The sequence below is a fragment of the Oncorhynchus nerka genome, linkage group LG7 (genome assembly GCF_034236695.1).
Source record: "Oncorhynchus nerka isolate Pitt River linkage group LG7, Oner_Uvic_2.0, whole genome shotgun sequence".
NCBI classification, from domain to species: Eukaryota; Metazoa; Chordata; class Actinopteri; order Salmoniformes; family Salmonidae; genus Oncorhynchus; species Oncorhynchus nerka.
Genome location: NC_088402.1, coordinates 76,242,371 through 76,261,883, shown reverse-complemented (window position 1 = coordinate 76,261,883; position 19,513 = coordinate 76,242,371). Strand labels below are relative to the sequence as shown.

At 43.4% G+C, this 19,513-nt stretch overlaps 1 pseudogene; it reads left to right on the top strand.

Annotated features, from left to right (window-relative positions):
• LOC115132642 (membrane-associated guanylate kinase, WW and PDZ domain-containing protein 3-like) overlaps positions 1-19,513 on the top strand; it is a 304,561-nt pseudogene that overhangs the window by 159,498 nt on the left and 125,550 nt on the right.

Here is a 19,513-nt window from a genome sequence, read left to right as displayed (position 1 = left end):
GTAGAGAGGGAGTGAGAAAGGTAGAGAGGGAGGGAGAAAGGTAGAGAGAGAGTGAGAACGGTAGAGAGGGAGGGAGAAAGGTAGAGAGGGAGTGAGAACGGTAGATAGGGAGTGAGAACGGTAGAGAGGGAGTGAGAACGGTAGAGAGGGAGTGAGAACGGTAGAGAGGGAGTGAGAACGGTAGAGGGAGTGAGAAAGGTAGAGAGGGAGTGAGAAAGGTAGATAGGGAGTGAGAAAGGTAGAGAGGGAGTGAGACAGGTAGAGAGGGAGTGAGAAAGGTAGAGAGGGAGTGAGAAAGGTAGAGAGGGAGTGAGTCCTCTGCTCTGCTCCTTATGGCCAATGCTGATCTGTGCCAGTATGACCTGGCGTGGGCAGTGACTGTTTGTTCACCTCTCAGCGTTCAGTTCACCCTGTCCTCTCAAAGGGACACAGGGACACTCCACTCCATCCAGGCCCACCCAGTACCTTGGCTTATTTTTCAACCTTTTGTTCAGGGTCTCGGCATCTCACTCAAAGACACGTCTGGGATTTTAACCCGACAACAGCCTAGTCATGAAATCCACCTCAACCCTCCTCACAAACAACATCATGTTTGTTTGTCCTTGTCCACCAGTCGTTGTTTCATTTAAAAAGCTACACCAGTGAAGGCAGGTGGATTAGAGGACAGGAGCTCTAAAAAACTAAAAACAATGCTCACATCCCCAAACGAGCTCTGTCTCTGGGCAAATATCACATCACGAAGAAGACACCCACACACATTGAGCCGCCTTGCTGCTCCCAATGTTATCGTCTACACAGCAACCAACTAATAACTAACGAGACGGGAGAGGAGCTCGGTGTCCACCATAGACAGCCTAGATAAAAACAGTATTAAACCAATTGAAGAGTAGCTTCATGATGTCTGTTCAGTATTACATAGGGAGGGAAGCCAGCAATAACAAGCTAGCTAGTAACCCCGGAAAAACTCAGGTGATTCAACTCATTGATTAGTTGACAAGTTTTTTGCATTTATTTTTTGATTATTTTGATATTGAATACTGCACTGTTGGGTAGGACTTGCAAGTTAAGTATTTCACTGTACTTGTGACAAATAAAACTTGACACTTGAATCAGTTGGGAAACACTGTATTAGCGGATGCTGAAAGTAACAGGCTATGATGCTAGTCATCCATAGCCGTCAGTGTATTAATGAATGCTAGCTGCTAAGCATCCATCAGTGTATTAGTGGATGCTAACTGCTAAGCATCCATCAGTGTATTAGTGGATGCTAACTGCTAAGCATCCATCAGTGTATTAGTGGATGCTAACTGCTAAGCACTAAATAGACGCCTCCCTCACTGATTATTTAGTATGTGAGAGAATCTGTCTCTCATAGCAGTAAGAAGATCATTTGCATAATTACTCTGGGGACAGTTCCCCTTTGGAATCTATGACAAGCTGAGATCCTGTGCTGTAAGTAGAGGTCCTTTTCACTCTGAGCTAAAGAGTTCAGTCAAGCGAAAAGAAGAAGGTTCTACACCGCATTGAAGCCAGACTCACTATACTGTATCAATCTCATGACCCCAAGTCCATGCCAGTATTTTCCCCATCTGGCACCATCACACTGCAGCCTATATGCTCTGAAGTCTGTGACAGTGTTCTGAGCTAGAGGGATCTGGTCCAGTTTTGTAGAGTAAACTCATCTGATAAGAATATCCCTCCCTAGTTAATGCTAGATCTGTTTTTCCCACGGGACCTTGGTCATTGGCATGAGCCAGCTCTGCTCCATGAGATGAATGTACAGCTACCTCTTCTCTGCCCTGTGCAAACTGAACCCTGCTTTGAGAGGGCAAGCCTTTAATTGGAACTTCAAAGAAGCCCAGCTAAGCTAATGGGAAGAGGAAGGAGGGTGATTGGGGGATTTATTTTCCATTTTAGTACAGTGTACGACCACCTCCATTCTGTAATTTATCTCCATTGCTCATGTGCTTCTCCATACCAGCTAATTGACTTCACACACTTAGAGACTGCCAAGCCAGTCTAATTACCGCTCTCTTCCTACATTGACTATACAGCTCTCACTAGACAAAGGTCTACAGTGTGTGTGTGTGACATCATTGGTCGAGGGACGTTAGTAGACATTTTTGCAGGGATGTTTTGGGGAAGGGTACAGGGAAATATAGGGTTGCTTATGCAGTCAGTCAGTCAGTTACACAGGGAGGAGACAGTGGACATCTATTCAGTGACCCTGGAAATCCAAGCGGTCTTAATGATGTGCTAATTAGATAGCACCAGGGCTTGGCCACTAACATGGAAGGGCCTCATTAAAGAACCTGTGGTGGCAGCCTCTCCCTGTAACACCTCTGCATTCCATGCTCATTTAGAGAGGATTTACTGTGTTTTGGAAATCAGTGCTCTAATTTGATGGTTGTTTAGTACAGGTGTGTGTTTAGAATAGATGGGGGGGCGTCCGTGTCCACCCATACCATCAATCAGTCCCCTATAATCAGTCCCCTGAGATTTATCAAACTGCTTCGCCCATTTCTAATTTCACCTCTCCTATCGCTGTAAATGCAGACATTTGACTCAATTGAAGCCTCAGGGCTAATGCCAGCGTTTTAAGGACTCAGTCTTTATCTGCTGTCTGATGGATCTGAGTAGACGAGACAGTGGAGGGATGGAGGGAGACAGTGGGGGGATGGAGGGAGACAGTGGGGGGATGGAGGGAGACAGTGGGGGGATGGAGGGAGACAGTGGAGGGATGGAGGGAGACAGTGGAGGGAGAGAGGGAGACAGTGAGAGGGATGGAGACAGCAATCCCATGTGTGATTGCCTCATCATTCTCTCTCTCGCTTTGACTCTCCCCCAGTTTTTTATGATTGCCGTCTCACCCCCCACCACTCTAATGCCCAGGTGACGAGACACAAAGGAGCCCATTGTGTTCCATAGGAGCCTGGCTGTCCAGCGATATGCTAGCTGCCTCATAGCGTAGCGGGATGCTGTCTGTGTGTGTGTGTGTGTGTGCGTGCGTGCGTGCGTGCGTGTGTGTGTAAAAATGGAGCCAGGACACATTCCTGGGGGGTTGTAGTAAAGACCTCCCTGGTCACCTAACATGGGAACAGAGCAGACCTGACTTCGAGAATGGGGGTATAGTCTCTCAGCCGTGTTTGTGTGTGTGTAATGTGGTTCCATAACTCATAATGCATAGAATAGTTTTCTGGGAACATGGGACCACAGGCCTGAGGTTTACCAGTTCAATGCTTTTCTTTCCCTGACCTACATTCCTCACTAAAATGTCCATCGACTTACACAATGTGTAAAGAGGCCTGTTTCTTTTGGCCATAGACCTTCCTACCGCAGCCATAACTGGACTGGTTCAACTTGAGTAAAATACCATTCATACTAAGAAAAGAACATTCATACTCAATACTAGGGTTGCAAAGGGTCGGAAACTTTACGGTAAATTTCTGGAAATTTTCCATGGGAAGTTAAGCCTGGGAAATTGGGAAATGTTGCTTAAATTTGGTTAAACTATCCCCAATTCAATGGATTGGGGATAGTCCATCACATGTACAGCTGATTATCAAGATCTTGAACACTAATGAGATGCTAATGATTCTACTACAATGTCTGAGCCAAGGACTACATGCTTTCTGGTAAGTTTTGATTACAATACTGGGTGGGGTGAATATATTTTATATGATTTTTTGTTAAATAGTAGCCTACAGCAAAGTGTTAACTTGTTAACAATGTCTGCTAGTTAGTTTTTGCTGAGCCTGCTAACTGAGGAGTGGTTTCAATTTTGTATTTTTTTGTTTAACTAGGCAAGTCAGTTAAGAACAAATTCTTATTTACAATGATGGCCTACCAGGGAACAGTGGGTTAACTGCCTTGTTCAGGGGAAGAATGACAGATTTTTACCTTGTCAGCTTAGGGATTTGATCCAGCAACCTTCAGTTACTGGCCCAACGCTCTAACCTCTAGGCCACCTGCCCATTCTAAAACATGTATCTTACAAAGGAGTTGTTTAATCTAACTGCTTAACTATTTATCTGTACAGGGAATTGTATTTGTTTTTTTTTTACTACTTTTTTTTCTCATCTTTACAGGAAAATGCCATGGGCACTATCTGATGTGTGGATACATTTCACTGCAGCTAATGTAGAAGGAAAAGCTGTGTACATTTGCAAATACTGTGCCAAATCATATGTGAAGAATGCAACAAAGATGCAGAATAATCTGGCCAAGTGCATAATGTTCACTCAGCGCACACAAGCAACCTCTGACAAAAGTCCCTCTACTTCTATTTGAGGTGAAAATGATTAATCAGACACCTTATCGATAGCGACAGCTCATGGTCCTCCTGGAATCAGGTTTTTTGACTCAATGGAGGAACGCTCTTCTTGAGCTGTGTATGCAACTGAATCACCTCTGATGCTCACAGGCAAGGTGTATTGGGAGAGATTTCTGAATGTTCTTCACCCAGAATACACCCCTCCAACCAGACATGCTTCATCTACTCATTTGCTGGATGCAGAGTTCAACAGAGTTCAAGTGAAGGTCAAGCAAATCATAGAGAAAGCAGACAGTATTGCAATCATTTCTGATGGGTGGTTGAATGTTCGTGGGCAAGGAATAATTAACTACATCATCTCCACCCCTCAACAAGTATTCTAAAAGAGCACAGACACAAGGGACAACAGACACACCGGTCTCTACATTGCAGATGAGCTGAAAACAATAAGGCTGCTTGTTCTAAAGTGGAGGAGTCCAACCCTCACATCACACCCATTGGCTGTGCTGCTCATGCACTGAATCTGCTCCTCAAGGACATCATGGCACTGAAAACAATGGATACACTCTACAAGAGAGCCAAGGAAATGGTTAGGTATCTGAAGGGTCATCAAGTTATAGCAGCAATCTGCCTCACCAAGCAAAGTGAGAAGAATAAGAGCACCACATTGAAGCTTCCCAGCAACGCCCATTGGGGTGGTGGTGTTATCATGGTTGACAGTCTCCTGGAGGGGAAGGAGTCTCTACAAGAAATGGCCAAATCACAGTCTTCTGATATGGATAGCCCTATCAAGAGGATCCTCCTGGATGATGCATTTTGGGAGAGAGTGGTAAGCAGCCTGAAACTCCTGAAACCTATAGCGGTAACCATTACACGGATTGAGGGAGACAATGCCATCCTGCCTGATGTTCAGACTCTGCTTGCAGATGTAAGAGAAGAAATCTGTACTGCCCTGCCCACTTCACTGATGCTCCAAGGAGAGGAAACTGCAATTCTGAAATACATACAAAAGCGTGAAGACTTCTGCCTGAAGCCCATACACGTCACAGCGTACATGTTGGAACCCAAGCATGGTGGCAAGAGATTCTGTCTGATGCAGAGATCAACAAGGCCTATGGTGGCATCACTACCGTGTCTCGCCACTTTGGCCTGGATGAGGGCAAGGTTCTTGGTAGTCTGGCGAAGTACACTTCCAAGGGCTTTGGGATGGAGATGCAATATGGCAGTCGTGCCAACATATCTCATCAGCCACCTGGTGGAAGGGACTTTGTGGATCTGAGACTCTTTCCCCTGTTGGCTCCATCATCCTCCAACTCCCACCAACGTCAGCCGCCTCAGAGTGCAACTGGTCCTTGTTTGAGACCACACACACCAAACCACACCACAGGCTGACCATTACAAAGGATGAAAAATTGATGGCCATCCGGGAAAATTTGAGGCTTTTTGAGCCTGACAACGAGCCATTCTCAACAAGGTTGGAAAGTGACAGTGAAGATGAGGCCTCAGAGTCTCATGTTCAAGAGGTGGACATTGAGGAGGTCCAGGGAGAAGACACAGAAGCCTGAGAGGAAGACAAGCAAAGTTTAGTTTTTACACTAACGTTTTTGGGAGATGCGATGGATCGTTGGGGATCATTCAATATTCCCTTTATTTTGTTGTTCAGTGATTTCATCCCATGTGTGAGTCAACTCATTTAATTAAAGTTCAATTCGTAACTAAATCGTTTTTATATTTATATTTGAAGGATTTAATCATTTGCAATTATGTCTACTTATAAGGTAAAAGGTTTATGTTTCTCTCTCTGTATGATATGGTAAATATATCCAATGCAAAAAAACAACTACATTTAAATGGTATTTATTCATGAAACTTAATCTCAAGATGACGGACGAACAGGTGGAAACAATTGATTTTCAAAGTGCTCACCGTTTTGGTGGCAGAGCAGAGGGAAGGCCCCGTCTGATTGTAGCTATGCTAACCCACTACAAAAGGAAAAATGCCTTGTTACAACAGGGTAGGGAATTGAAGAACACCCCATTCTCTATTAATGAACAATTTCCTCATGAAATAGTGGAGAGACGATGTGCCCTGTACCCCACTTCCAAAAGGCTCCGTGCAGAAAAGCAGAGGTTTATCTAGTGGTGATTAAATTATATGTAAATAATCAAATGTTCAAGGACTGGAAGATGACAAAGTGGCTGTGAGTGTAGCTAACTCCTGTTGAAGTAGTCCCGGATACATATTTGCACGTGGACTTAAAATAAGGTTGGATTTATGGTAATACAGAATGGGTATGATGAACTTATCCTTTTTCTATTTTGGCAATATGTAATTTCGGACAATATGGACGTAATATCAGTTTTGATTTAAGAGAATGTGAGGATGGGTAAGGCTGACCTCTTTATTCTTCATGATTTTATGTATTTGAAGATTGTACATTTGAAATACCAAGGTAGTTTTTTGTTTGTTTAATATGATTTGTCCTAATTGTAGAGGTTGGGTGTATTATGACTTAAAAGCTGTTATATAGTGTGACCCATGTTCGCCGATGTGAATCAGAATGATTTGCTTTTAAAATAAAACTTAATAAATATAAATATATGTATTATAGGGCTAGGATAAAGGATTATATCATCAAAAGCCTGCCTAGGTTCTCTATTGGAATAGGCCTAAAAAAAAAAATTTGCATTTACAAAATTGCATTTACATAATTACATTTAAAAAATACATCTCAATATAAAAACTCTAAAGTCTAATTAATCTATATAGGGCAAATAATGATGATCCACACTTTTTTGAAAATATATATAATAATATATTGAGCTCACAAGCAACAAAATAATCTATTATTATGGTGGGAGAATATAATACGGTTTTAAGTACCTCAATGGATCGTAAAGGAAGTCATTCTACAAACTATCACACTATCACCCTATCACAAAGATTATGGATACATTATAACTAGTTGATATATGGAGGGTGAAAAACCCTGACCTAGGGAGATATACATGGAGGAGGCTTAAAGCAGCCATCTTGATTACTTCCTAGTCTCGTTCTTGCTGGCATCAAAAGTTTTAAAAAATATATATTAATAGGAGACCGAATGTGATCAGACCACCATCTAATTGGCCTCCATATAACTCTTACAAAATGTCCACGTGGATGGGGATATTGGAAAATTAATCAAAGCCTATTGGATGACAATTTGTTCTTAACTTAAACAAAATAATTCATAACTGACTTTTTTTGTACAACATATGTACAGCAGAACCCCTTATTGTATGGGACACTTTCAAATGTACTTTTAGAGGCCATTCAATGCAATACTCATCATTTAAACAAAAGCAGTTTAGGTCAAAAGAGATTAGACTAATAAAGGAAATAGAGGAAGTAACAACGCAGGTAGATGGTAATGGAAACTGTACTTTAGAGGCACAAAATGGGTTAGAGGAAAAACAAAAACAAATGGAGCTACTTATTCAAGAATGATCAAGTGTAATGTATTACAAAAATAAAACAAATTGGATAGAAAATGGGGGAAATGCACAAACGTTTTCTTGAATCTTCAACACAGAAATTCCACCAAAAATAATTTACAGAAACTCATTACAAATGATGGAGTTATCCATGATTCACCAAATTATATTTTGAAAGAGGAAGCTAAATATTTTAAGCTAATGTTTTATTTTCAGTCTCCTCCATTTTCACTGAATGATGTTAACTGTAAGGATTTCTTTCCTAATAATAATGTAAAATTAACAAATTTACAGAAAGACCGGTGTGAAGGCCAACTTACAGAAGAGGCACTTTTTGAGGCAATAAAATATTTTCAGTCTGGAAAAACACCAGGGCTTGACGGTATACCAGTAGAGGTTTATCAGGCCTTTTTTGATGTACTCAAATATCCATTATTAGCATGTTTTAATTACTCTTATACAAATGGTAGACTTTCAGATACTTCACAATATGCTCTGATTTCATTACTACTGAAACAAGACCCAGGTGGTAAGTATAAAGATCCAGTCCATTTAAAAACTCTAACACTTCAATGTTGTGATGCGAAAATCCTGGCGAAATGCATAGCATATAGAATAAAAAAAGGTCATACCAGATATTGTTCATTCTGATCAGATAGGTTTTTTACATGGACGATATATTGGAAATAATATACAACAATTACTTGAAACAATTGAACATTATGAAACATTGAAGATACCATTTTGAAAAGGTGTTTGATAAAGTACGATTAGAATTTATATATGCCTGGAATACTTTAATTTTGGTGAATCTCTTATACAATGGGTTAAAGTTATGTACAGCAACCCCAGATGTAAAATAATAAAAAATGGTTACATCTCAGATAGTATTGAGCTTTTAAGAGGAGTAAAACAAGGCTGTCCGTTGTCTCCATATCTATTTATTATGGTCATTGAAATGCTAGCTATTATTAAAATGAGATCCAACAAAAACATCAAGGGGTTAGAAATTCAATGTGTCAATGTATGCTGATGACTCACAATCTGGATCCCTGCACAGTCTGATTGAAGATCTTGATCACTTTTCTAGCCTCTCTGGATTAAAACCTAATTATGACAAGTGTACCATATTACATATTGCATCGTTAAAAAATGCAGTGTTTACTCTACCTTGTGGTTTACCAATAAAATGGGCACTTAGGTTGGAGTCATTAAAACTCGTTTTTCAACCACTCCACAAATTTCTTGTTAACCTCTTGCTCCTACCTGGCATGCAGGCGTCCCATCTAGAGCTCTGGAAATGCAAATGCGCTACGCTAAATGCTAATAGTATTAGTTAAAACTCAAACGTTCATTAAAATACACATGCAGGGTATTGAATTAAAGCTACACTCGTTGTGAATCCAGGCAACAAGTCAGATTTTTAAAATGCTTTTCGGCGAAAGCATGAGAAGCTATTATCTGATAGCATGTAACACCCCAAAAGACCCGCAGGGGATGTAAACCAAATAATTAGCATATTCGGTGCTACACAAACCGCACAATAAAATATAAAACATTCATTACCTTTGACCTTCTTTGTTGGCACTCCTAGATGTCCCATAATCACTATTGGGTCTTTTTTTCGATTAAATCGGTCCATATATAGCCTAGATATCGTTCTATGTAGACTGTGTGATAAACGGAAAAAAATAGCGTTTCATAACGTAACGTCATTTTTTAAAATTCAAAAAGTCGCCGATAAACTTTCACAAAACACTTCGAAATACTTTTGTAATGCATCTTTAGGTATTAGTACACGTTAATAAGCGATAAAATTCATCAGGAGGCGATGTAAATTCTCGAAAAAAATGTCTTGGAGAGAGCTCGACCAAAACATCCGGTCGGAGACCGGAGGGAATCGGTTCCCTTGTGTCGGTTTGACCAAGAATCAAAGCCGAATCAAATGGCAAGACTCTAGACATCGTGTGGAAGCTGTAGGCACTGCAACCTCGGCCTCATTTAATTCGGTTCACTTTGAACAATTCCTGGAAGTAGCGCAAGGATATTTATTTCCATTTTCAGTGATCAGATTTTCTTGCACTTTTCGATGAAACGCACGTTCTGTTATAGTCACACAGCCGTGATTTAACCAGTTTTATAAACGTCTGAGTGTTTTCTATCCACACATACTAATCATATGCATATACTATATTCCTGGCATGAGTCGCAGGGCGCTGAAATGTTGCGCGAAAAAGTAGAGGATCGACTTAAGAGGTTAACAAACTATAGTTGTGGCTAGTTGGTTAGGACATCTCCTTTGTGCATGACACAAGTAATTTTTCCAACAATTGTTTACAGACAGATTATTTCACTTATAATTCACTGTATCACAATTCCAGTGGGTCAGAAGTGCACATACACTAAGTTGACTGTACCTTTAAACAGTTGTAAAATTCCAGAAAACGATGTCATGGCTTTAGATGCTTCTGATAGGCTAATTGACATAATTTCTAGTTGATTGGAGGTGTACCTGTGGATGTATTTCAAGGCCTACCTTCAAACTCAGTGCCTCTTTGCTTGACATCATGGGAAAATCTAAAGAAATCAGCCAAGACCTCAGAAGAAAAATGGTAGACTTCCACAAGTCTAGTTCATCCTTGGGAGCAATTTCCAAATGCCTGAAGGCAGCACGTTCATCTGTACAAACAATCGTACGCAAATATAAACACCATGGGACTACTCACCCATCATACCGCTCAGGAAGGAGATGCGTTCTGTCTCCTAGAGATGAATTTACTTTGGTGCAAAAAGTGCACATCAATCCCAGATGAACAGCAAAGGACCTTGTGAAGATGCTGGAGGAAACAGGTACAAAAGTATCTATATCCACAGTAAAACAAGTCCTATATTGACGTAACCTGAAAGGCTGCTCACCAAGGAAGAAGCCACTGCTCTAAAACCACCATAAAAAAGGGGGACGCTTGCAAGCCGAAGAACACTATCCCAATTGTGAAGCAAAAAAATGAATCCATATTTGTACTGTGTAATGTGGTGCAAATACGTATCCGGGACTACTTCAACAGGAGGTAGCTACACTCACAGCCACTTTGTCATCTTCCAGTGAAGAGGTGGCAACATCATGTTGTGGGTGCTTTGCTGCAAGAGGGACTGGTGCACTTCACAAAATAGATGGCATCATGAGGTAGGACAATTATGTGGATATATTGAAGCAACATCTCAAGACATCAGGAAGTTAAAGCTTGGTCGCAAATGGGTCTTCCATATGGACAATGACTCCAAGCATACTTCCAAAGTTGTGGCAAAATGGCTTAAGGACAACAAAGTCAAGGTATTACAGTGGCCATCACAAAGCCCTGACCTCAATCCTATAGAAAATGTGTGGGCAGAACTGAAAAAGCGTGTGCGAGCAAAGAGGCCTACAAACCTGACTCAGTTACAACAGCTCTGTCAGGAGGATTGGGCCAATATTCACCCAACTTATTGTGGGAAGCTTGTGGAAAGCTACCAGAATCGTTTGACCCTATGTTAAAACAATTTAAAGGCAATGCTACCAAATACTGATTGAGTGTATGTAAACTTCTGACCCACTTGGAATGTGATGAAAGAAATCAAAGCTGAAATAAATAATTCTCTCTACTATTATTCTGACATTTCACATTCTTAAAATAAAGTAGTGATCCTAACTGACCTAAGACAGGGAATTCTTACTAGGATTAAATGTCAGGAATTGTGAAAGTCTGAGTTTAAATATATTTGGCTAAAGTGTATGTAAACTTCAGACTTACACTGTATGCAGTTAACGAAAATGCATGGGAATATCTGCTCAATCCAAATTTACAACCAACTATTTGCAGCACTACGACACAAATGGAGTAGGCAAGTGGAAAAGGGAGAAGGTAGGGAACTTGTTTCCCTACCATAAATTAAAGATACCAATGGGCTGAAAGGAATAGAAATAGAAAATAAAATAAATAGAAAAATATACCAGTTTCATTTGAGGACAAAAATGTTGCCAGCTGCACCATACAGGTTGCAAAATAAATGGGAAGAGATTTTCGATGTACCAATTCCATGGCACATGGTTTGTGAACTGGTACAAAAAACTACACTTGACTCAACACTTAGAGTTTTTTAATTTAAATTATTATATAAAATTCTTTCCACCAACAGACTGCTGTATATATGGGGCATACAACATCTCAGCAGACTTTGTTGCGACAAGACCTAATCAAGAAATCACTTATTCTGTTATTGAGAAACAGAGAAACAATTGTTATTGATGCTAACAACACTATAACTGGGATCCAGTCAAAGCACATCCTCCCCACCCTGAGGAAGACGCCTTGCATCTCTCTCTCTCACACACACTTCTAAAGAACAAACCGCTGGAGTCTGAGCTGATACTCAGAGAAGGATCCTATTCACACACCAGGGAATGCCCCCCCCCGGGGATGCCTGGATTCCCCTCCTCCTTCAGGATGAAGAACATCCCCCAAACGTCCTCCATCTGCCTGAACTGCTGTTGTTCCTCCAAGGCAGCAACACTGCCAGCCATTGTGTTATGTTCTCCTGTTATTCATGTATGCATCTGGATACTTGGTGATCCAAGCCAATTAATATTTCACCTTTGTTTCACATGACAGTTCCTCTACCAATGGAGCCTATAGCCCCCCGAACAACAACGCTGTCACACAGCCCAGAAATGTCTAAACTGTCCTCCTACACACACTCTCGCTGGGGGCATGCTTTCCATCACAGTCACCGGTACCTGTCAGATAGTTTTGAAAGGGATGATGGATCTTTCTCATTTACCCACTGGTGGTTATGCGTTTAGAGTTCCCAACTGTTTAAGAATGTTGGGGGATTTTCTAAATTACGTTTCGTGAATGTCCTGTGTGTGGTGTGTGTTCCCTCCGACATTGTACTGTGCTGACCCAGATGTTTCTCCTCTCCACAGGCAAGGTTCTGAATACAGACCTGCGTCACTACCTCAGCCTGCAGTTCCAGAAAGGTTCGCTGGACCACAAGCTCCAGCAGGTGATCAGGGATAACCTGTACCTGCGCACCATTCCCTGTGAGTAGTAACACCCCGGGCTTCCCCCCTGTGTTTTTCTCAGAGTTTCCTGTCTACTCCACATGTGCCTGCTCGTTAACGGCTGTTCCATGTGAGTAGGACACCTTTAGATCTCCAGACTGACGGTCACTAGCACTTCTGTAGCCAAGCAATCCTATTTGGCCCTGCCATCAGATAGAAATGCCCCCTTCACAGGTGTCCATTCATCAGTAGAGCAGTTTGCTTTTCCCAAAAGACATGCTACTTCTCCCATGAGGACACAGTGCTTGGCATTCATTGGAACCATCCTCCTCAGAACCCTCCGCTTGTGTCTGGATTGATGAAGAGAGTGATTAGAGCAAGAGTGACATGTCAATCACACTCCTTCATTTTCACAGTCCCATCTCTCTGTCCCTCATTCCTTTTCTTTCCTCTTGGCGCTGTGTGTTTAATCATGGATTCTTCTTCTCTCCTAACTGGGGGCATTCTATGCCACATGTCTGAGGTCTACAAAGCAGCCTTCAAACCTTCACTATAAAGGCCATCAACTTCACACTTCACACACTCTTTGATAGATGAGATAGGAGATCTCTCACTCCATTTTCCAATACTAATATGTAGGCCTTGGAAGTTAATCTCCAGAATATAATATGCATGTAATTATGTTTAATTAATATATATTTCCATAGTAACCTAATTTCTTCTAAGTACTTGGTGCCAACTCTATGCTTCATCCACCCACTATGAATGACTCCCCTGTGTTTGAGCATGTGTCTCTGGGCCTTTAAAACAAGGACTCCACTTAATGACTCCCCTGTGTTTGAGCATGTGTCTCTGGGCCTTTAAAACAAGGTTTCCACTTAATGACTCCCCTGTGTTTGAGCATGTGTCTCTGGGCCTTTAAAACAAGGACTACACTTAATGACTCCCCTGTGTTTGAGCATGTGTCTCTGGGCCTTTAAAACAATGACTCCACTTAATGACTCCCCTGTGTTTGAGCATGTGTCTCTGGGCCTTTAAAAACAATGACTCCACTTAATGACTCCCCTGTGTTTGAGCATGTGTCTCTGGGCCTTTAAAAACAATGACTCCACTTAATGACTCCCCTGTGTTTGAGCATGTGTCTCTGGGCCTTTAAAACAAGGACTCCCCTTATTGACTCCCCTGTGTTTGAGTGTGTGTCTCTGGGCCTTTAAAACAAGGACTCCCCTTATTGACTCCCCTGTATTTGAGTGTGTGTCTCTGGGCCTTTAAAACAATGACTCCACTTAATGACTCCCCTGTGTTTGAGTGTGTGTCTCTGGGCCTTTAAAATACTGGGATAAGTAAGTGGTGTGGGAAAGCATTTTATTTGTATACCCTAGTGGTTTTAAATGGACAAAAGGGCAAATTGGTGGGATTCAAAGTGCAAAGTGCAGATTTTCTACGCTACTCTGCCGAATTACATGGCAATTACTCCCCATTTCACAATTTATTAATGCTACAGGAAATGTATTAATGCTACAGGACACATTTTATATCATCTTTGAGTCACTATTTTAATTAGCATATAAAAGGTTTCTAATTTGTGACTTTGTTATGAGGGAGAGCCACCCATCCTCTCCTGAACGGCACATTTTCTCATGTGGAAATATAATGCTGATGAATAATTGTGAATAACAGGCAACTAAATAAATTGCTGATGTTCATTTTCACTAGATGGATACAGTATAACTGTTTAGTGTCTGTCAGTTTCATGAGTTAATGCATTGTTAATGTTCTCAGTATATAAATCAAGAGGGGCTATATCGACGACTGCGGACATTAATGCTAAATACTGTTTTGTGAAAAAATGTATAAAAAAGCCATACAAATTCTGAGAGGAAAATGTGCTACGGTAAGTAAGTACGCCAGGTTCTAATGCAGCTCATATTGAATTACTATGGCTGTACAGTCATACCCTGTAGCATTTCAAGCATTGACCCTAGTCTAAGCCTAGTTTGTCTCTAGTGCATGGCTGTTTGTTTCTGCCTCTTCATCAGTGCTAGGGGTTATATTTTGACTGGTGGTGCAGGTCAGCATATGACCCATGTCGCCACTGCTTAGCCACTGATGTTTGTGTGACTGTGAATGGCGTTTCACTGTGCAGGGAGCCGCTGCCTATCCTCTGCTGTGTGACTGTTACTATGGCCTTCCACAATGCATGGAGCCGCTGCCTATCCCCTGTTGTGTGACTGTGACTATGGCCTTCCACAATGCATGGAGCCGCTGCCTATCCTCTGCTGTGTGACTGTTACTATGGCCTTCCACAATGCATGGAGCCGCTGCCTATCCTCTGCTGTGTGACTGTGACTATGGCCTTCCACAATGCAGGGAGCCGCTGCCTATCCTCTGCTGTGTGACTGTGACTATGGCCTTCCACAATGCATGGAGCCGCTGCCTATCCCCTGTTGTGTGACTGTGACTATGGCCTTCCACAATGCATGGAGCCGCTGCCTATCCTCTGCTGTGTGACTGTTACTATGGCCTTCCACAATGCATGGAGCCGCTGCCTATCCTCTGCTGTGTGACTGTTACTATGACCTTCCACAATGCATGGAGCCGCTTCCTATCCTCTGTTGTGTGACTGTGACTATGGCCTTCCACAATGCATGGAGCCGCTTCCTATCCTCTGTTGTGTGACTGTGACTATGGCCTTCCACAATGCATGGAGGCGATGCCTATCCTCTGCTGTGTGACTGTTACTATGACCTTCCACAATGCATGGAGCCGCTGCCTATCCTCTGCTGTGTGACTGTTACTATGGCCTTCCACAATGCATGGAGCCGCTGCCTATCCTCTGCTGTGTGACTGTGACTATGGCCTTCCACAATGCATGGAGCCGCTGCCTATCCTCTGCTGTGTGACTGTGACTATGACCTTCCACAATGCATGGAGCCGCTGCCTATCCTCTGCTGTGTGACTGTTACTATGGCCTTCCACAATGCATGGAGCCGCTGCCTATCCTCTGCTGTGTGACTGTTACTATGACCTTCCACAATGCATGGAGCCGCTTCCTATCCTCTGTTGTGTGACTGTGACTATGGCCTTCCACAATGCATGGAGCCGCTTCCTATCCTCTGTTGTGTGACTGTGACTATGGCCTTCCACAATGCATGGAGGCGATGCCTATCCTCTGCTGTGTGACTGTTACTATGACCTTCCACAATGCATGGAGCCGCTGCCTATCCTCTGCTGTGTGACTGTGACTATGGCCTTCCACAATGCATGGAGCCGCTGCCTATCCTCTGCTGTGTGACTGTGACTATGACCTTCCACAATGCATGGAGCCGCTGCCTATCCTCTGCTGTGTGACTGTTACTATGACCTTCCACAATGCATGGAGCCGCTGCCTATCCTCTGCTGTGTGACTGTGACTATGACCTTCCACAATGCATGGAGCCGCTGCCTATCCTCTGCTGTGTGACTGTGACTATGACCTTCCACAATGCATGGAGCCGCTGCCTATCCTCTGCTGTGTGACTGTGACTATGACCTTCCACAATGCATGGAGCCGCTGCCTATCCTCTGTTGTGTGACTGTGACTATGGCCTTCCACAATGCATGGGGCCGCTGCCTATCCTCTGCTGTGTGACTGTGACTATGGCCTTCCACAATGCATGGAGCCGCTGCCTATCCTCTGCTGTGTGACTGTTACTATGGCCTTCCACAATGCATGGAGCCGCTGCCTATCCTCTGCTGTGTGACTGTGACTATGGCCTTCCACAATGCATGGAGCCGCTGCCTATCCTCTGCTGTGTGACTGTGACTATGACCTTCCACAATGCATGGAGCCGCTGCCTATCCTCTGCTGTGTGACTGTGACTATTCCACAATGGCCTTCCACAATGACCTTCATGGGAGCCGCTGCCTATCCTCTGCTGTGTGACTGTGACTATGGCCTTCCACACTGCATGGAGCCGCTGCCTATCCTCTGCTGTGTGACTGTTACTATGGCCTTCCACAATGCATGGAGCCGCTGCCTATCCTCTGCTGTGTGACTGTTACTATGGCCTTCCACAATGCATGGAGCCGCTGCCTATCCTCTGCTGTGTGACTGTGACTATGGCCTTCCACAATGCATGGAGCCGCTGCCTATCCTCTGCTGTGTGACTGTTACTATGGCCTTCCACAATGCATGGAGCCGCTGCCTATCCTCTGCTGTGTGACTGTGACTATGGCCTTCCACAATGCATGGAGCCGCTGCCTATCCTCTGCTGTGTGACTGTGACTATGGCCTTCCACAATGCATGGAGCCGCTGCCTATCCTCTGCTGTGTGACTGTGACTATGGGCTTCCACAATGCATGGAGCCGCTGCCTATCCTCTGCTGTGTGACTCTGACTATGGGCTTCCACAATGCATGGAGCCGCTGCCTATCCTCTGCTGTGTGACTGTGACTATGACCTTCCACAATGCATGGGGCCGCTGCCTATCCTCTGCTGTGTGACTGTGACTATGGCCTTCCACAATGCATGGAGCCGCTGCCTATCCTCTGCTGTGTGACTGTGACTATGACCTTCCACAATGCATGGGGCCGCTGCCTATCCTCTGTTGTGTGACTGTGACTATGGCCTTCCACAATGCATGGAGCCGCTGCCTTTCCCCTGCTGTGTGACTGTGACTATGGCCTTCCACAATGCATGGAGCCGCTGCCTATCCTCTGCTGTGTGACTGTGACTATGGGCTTCCACAATGCATGGAGCCGCTGCCTATCCCCTGCTGTGTGACTGTGACTATGGGCTTCCACAATGCATGGAGCCGCTGCTTATCCTCTGCTGTGTGACTGTGACTATGGCCTTCCACAATGCATGGAGCCCGAATGCTCTCGGAGTCTCTCCCTGGGATCCAGAATGGCTGCTTGGCCCCGCTCTGCCTCTCCTCATCGCAGCCCTCTAAATGGCAGCTCAGAGACTTCTCCCCAGTCCCCTCCTGAACACACGGGCAGAGACATCATTAAAGGTCACTCACGAGAAAGAAGGGAGAGTCAGTGCCAGGGGTCCAAATCACCACATAATCCTTGAAGCTTGGCTGAACCCTCTGCCTCCTCTTCTCCTCTGGGCAGTAATATCCGTAGTGGCACCGCAGTAAGCTCTGAGGCTCACTGGGAGATAACAAAGAGAGAACGATGACATAACTGTATAAGAAAAAGTGCCCCAGGTATTCAATCCAAAGAATCGTTTTCTCTTAAGAAGATTTAAGTATCTTCCATTAAACATGTTCTAAGCCTGTGAAACAAGACAGCATAACCATGAACATAGATAGCTTTTCCGTTAATAGGGAATATCTACTCGGAGTGGAAAAAACATTAGGAACCTAATGTTCCATCCTAATATTGAGTTGCACCCCCACCCCCCCATTTGCCCTCAGAACAGCCTCAATCCTTTGGGGCATGGACTCCACAAGGTATCGAAAGTGTTCCGCAGGGATGTTGGCCCATTTTGACTCCAACACTTCCTACAGTTGTGTGAAGTTGGCTGGATGTCCCTTGGGTACCAGACCATTCTTGATACACACAGGAAATTGTAAACCATGAAAAACCCAACTGTGATGCAGTTCTTGACACACTCAAACCGGTGCGCCTTGTTCAAGGGCACTTAAATCTTTTGTCTTGCCCATTCACCATCTGAATGGCACACACACATTCTTGGAATAGGAGTTATCTATTGGAAGCCAGACACGACAGGGTCAGGTCTCAATGTGAATATGTGTGACAGCCTTCCAGTGATGCTCCTGGTCTTCTTGTAAGCAGCTTAAGCAGCTGGCAGTGTTTCACGGTGGTGACGCTTCGCTGTGTAAACAGATACACTAATTGTTTTTTTTTCTTGGACTCTTGTCTGTCTGTCTCTCTGTCTGTCTGTCTTTCTGTCTCTGTGTTCCACTGTATCGGCTGTTCCACAACAATACGCTACCTAATGCAGAAAAGTGCCAATTCATCTTCACTAGATCCACTCCAAATAACCTAATACCTTTTAATGATGTTTGCGTTTTTGTGCTGCTGTTCAGTATTGTTTTGGTTCGATAGTTTCATTTCTTCAAAGGTGACATTTTTGAGAACATTAACAGAACATTTTTCGCTCACCTCCCGCTCCTCCCTCACCTCCCTCACTTGCCTCACCTCCCTCACTTTTTTACCCTGATCCCAGCACTAACTTTTCTCTGGTGTCTACTTCAAACGACCTGTTCTTGATTATCCTCTCTCCTCTACCTCAAAAGACAGACTGAATCCTTGATTCTTCCCCTCTGGTGAGTCAGATTGTTACATGAGAAAGACTGAGCCATGTAACTCTCAAGCAGGACTGTCAACATCTCAGTACACTAAATTGTAGGAATATTGGTTGAAGCCTATCACAAAATCTGTTCTGAAACCAGTTTTCCAAGCGCAAACACAAGAATACAGTATTCCGTTTTTCCTGTTTCTCTGTTCAATGATTCTCATATTACTGTCTTTGTTGCTCCTTTGGTCTCTGATTCGACCTCTGATAGAATTCAATAGTCTACTTCATCAGATGAACAGGATGGAGGGAGTGAATATGGAGGAAAGGAGGGAGGGAGATAGAGGGAGGTTCAGGAGAGATAGTATTAACTTCTTGCGGCGAGCCATCCCGGATCCGGGATCGTGAATACAGGCTCAAGCTCATTACCATAACGCAACGTTAACTATTCATGAAAATCGCAAATGAAATGAAAT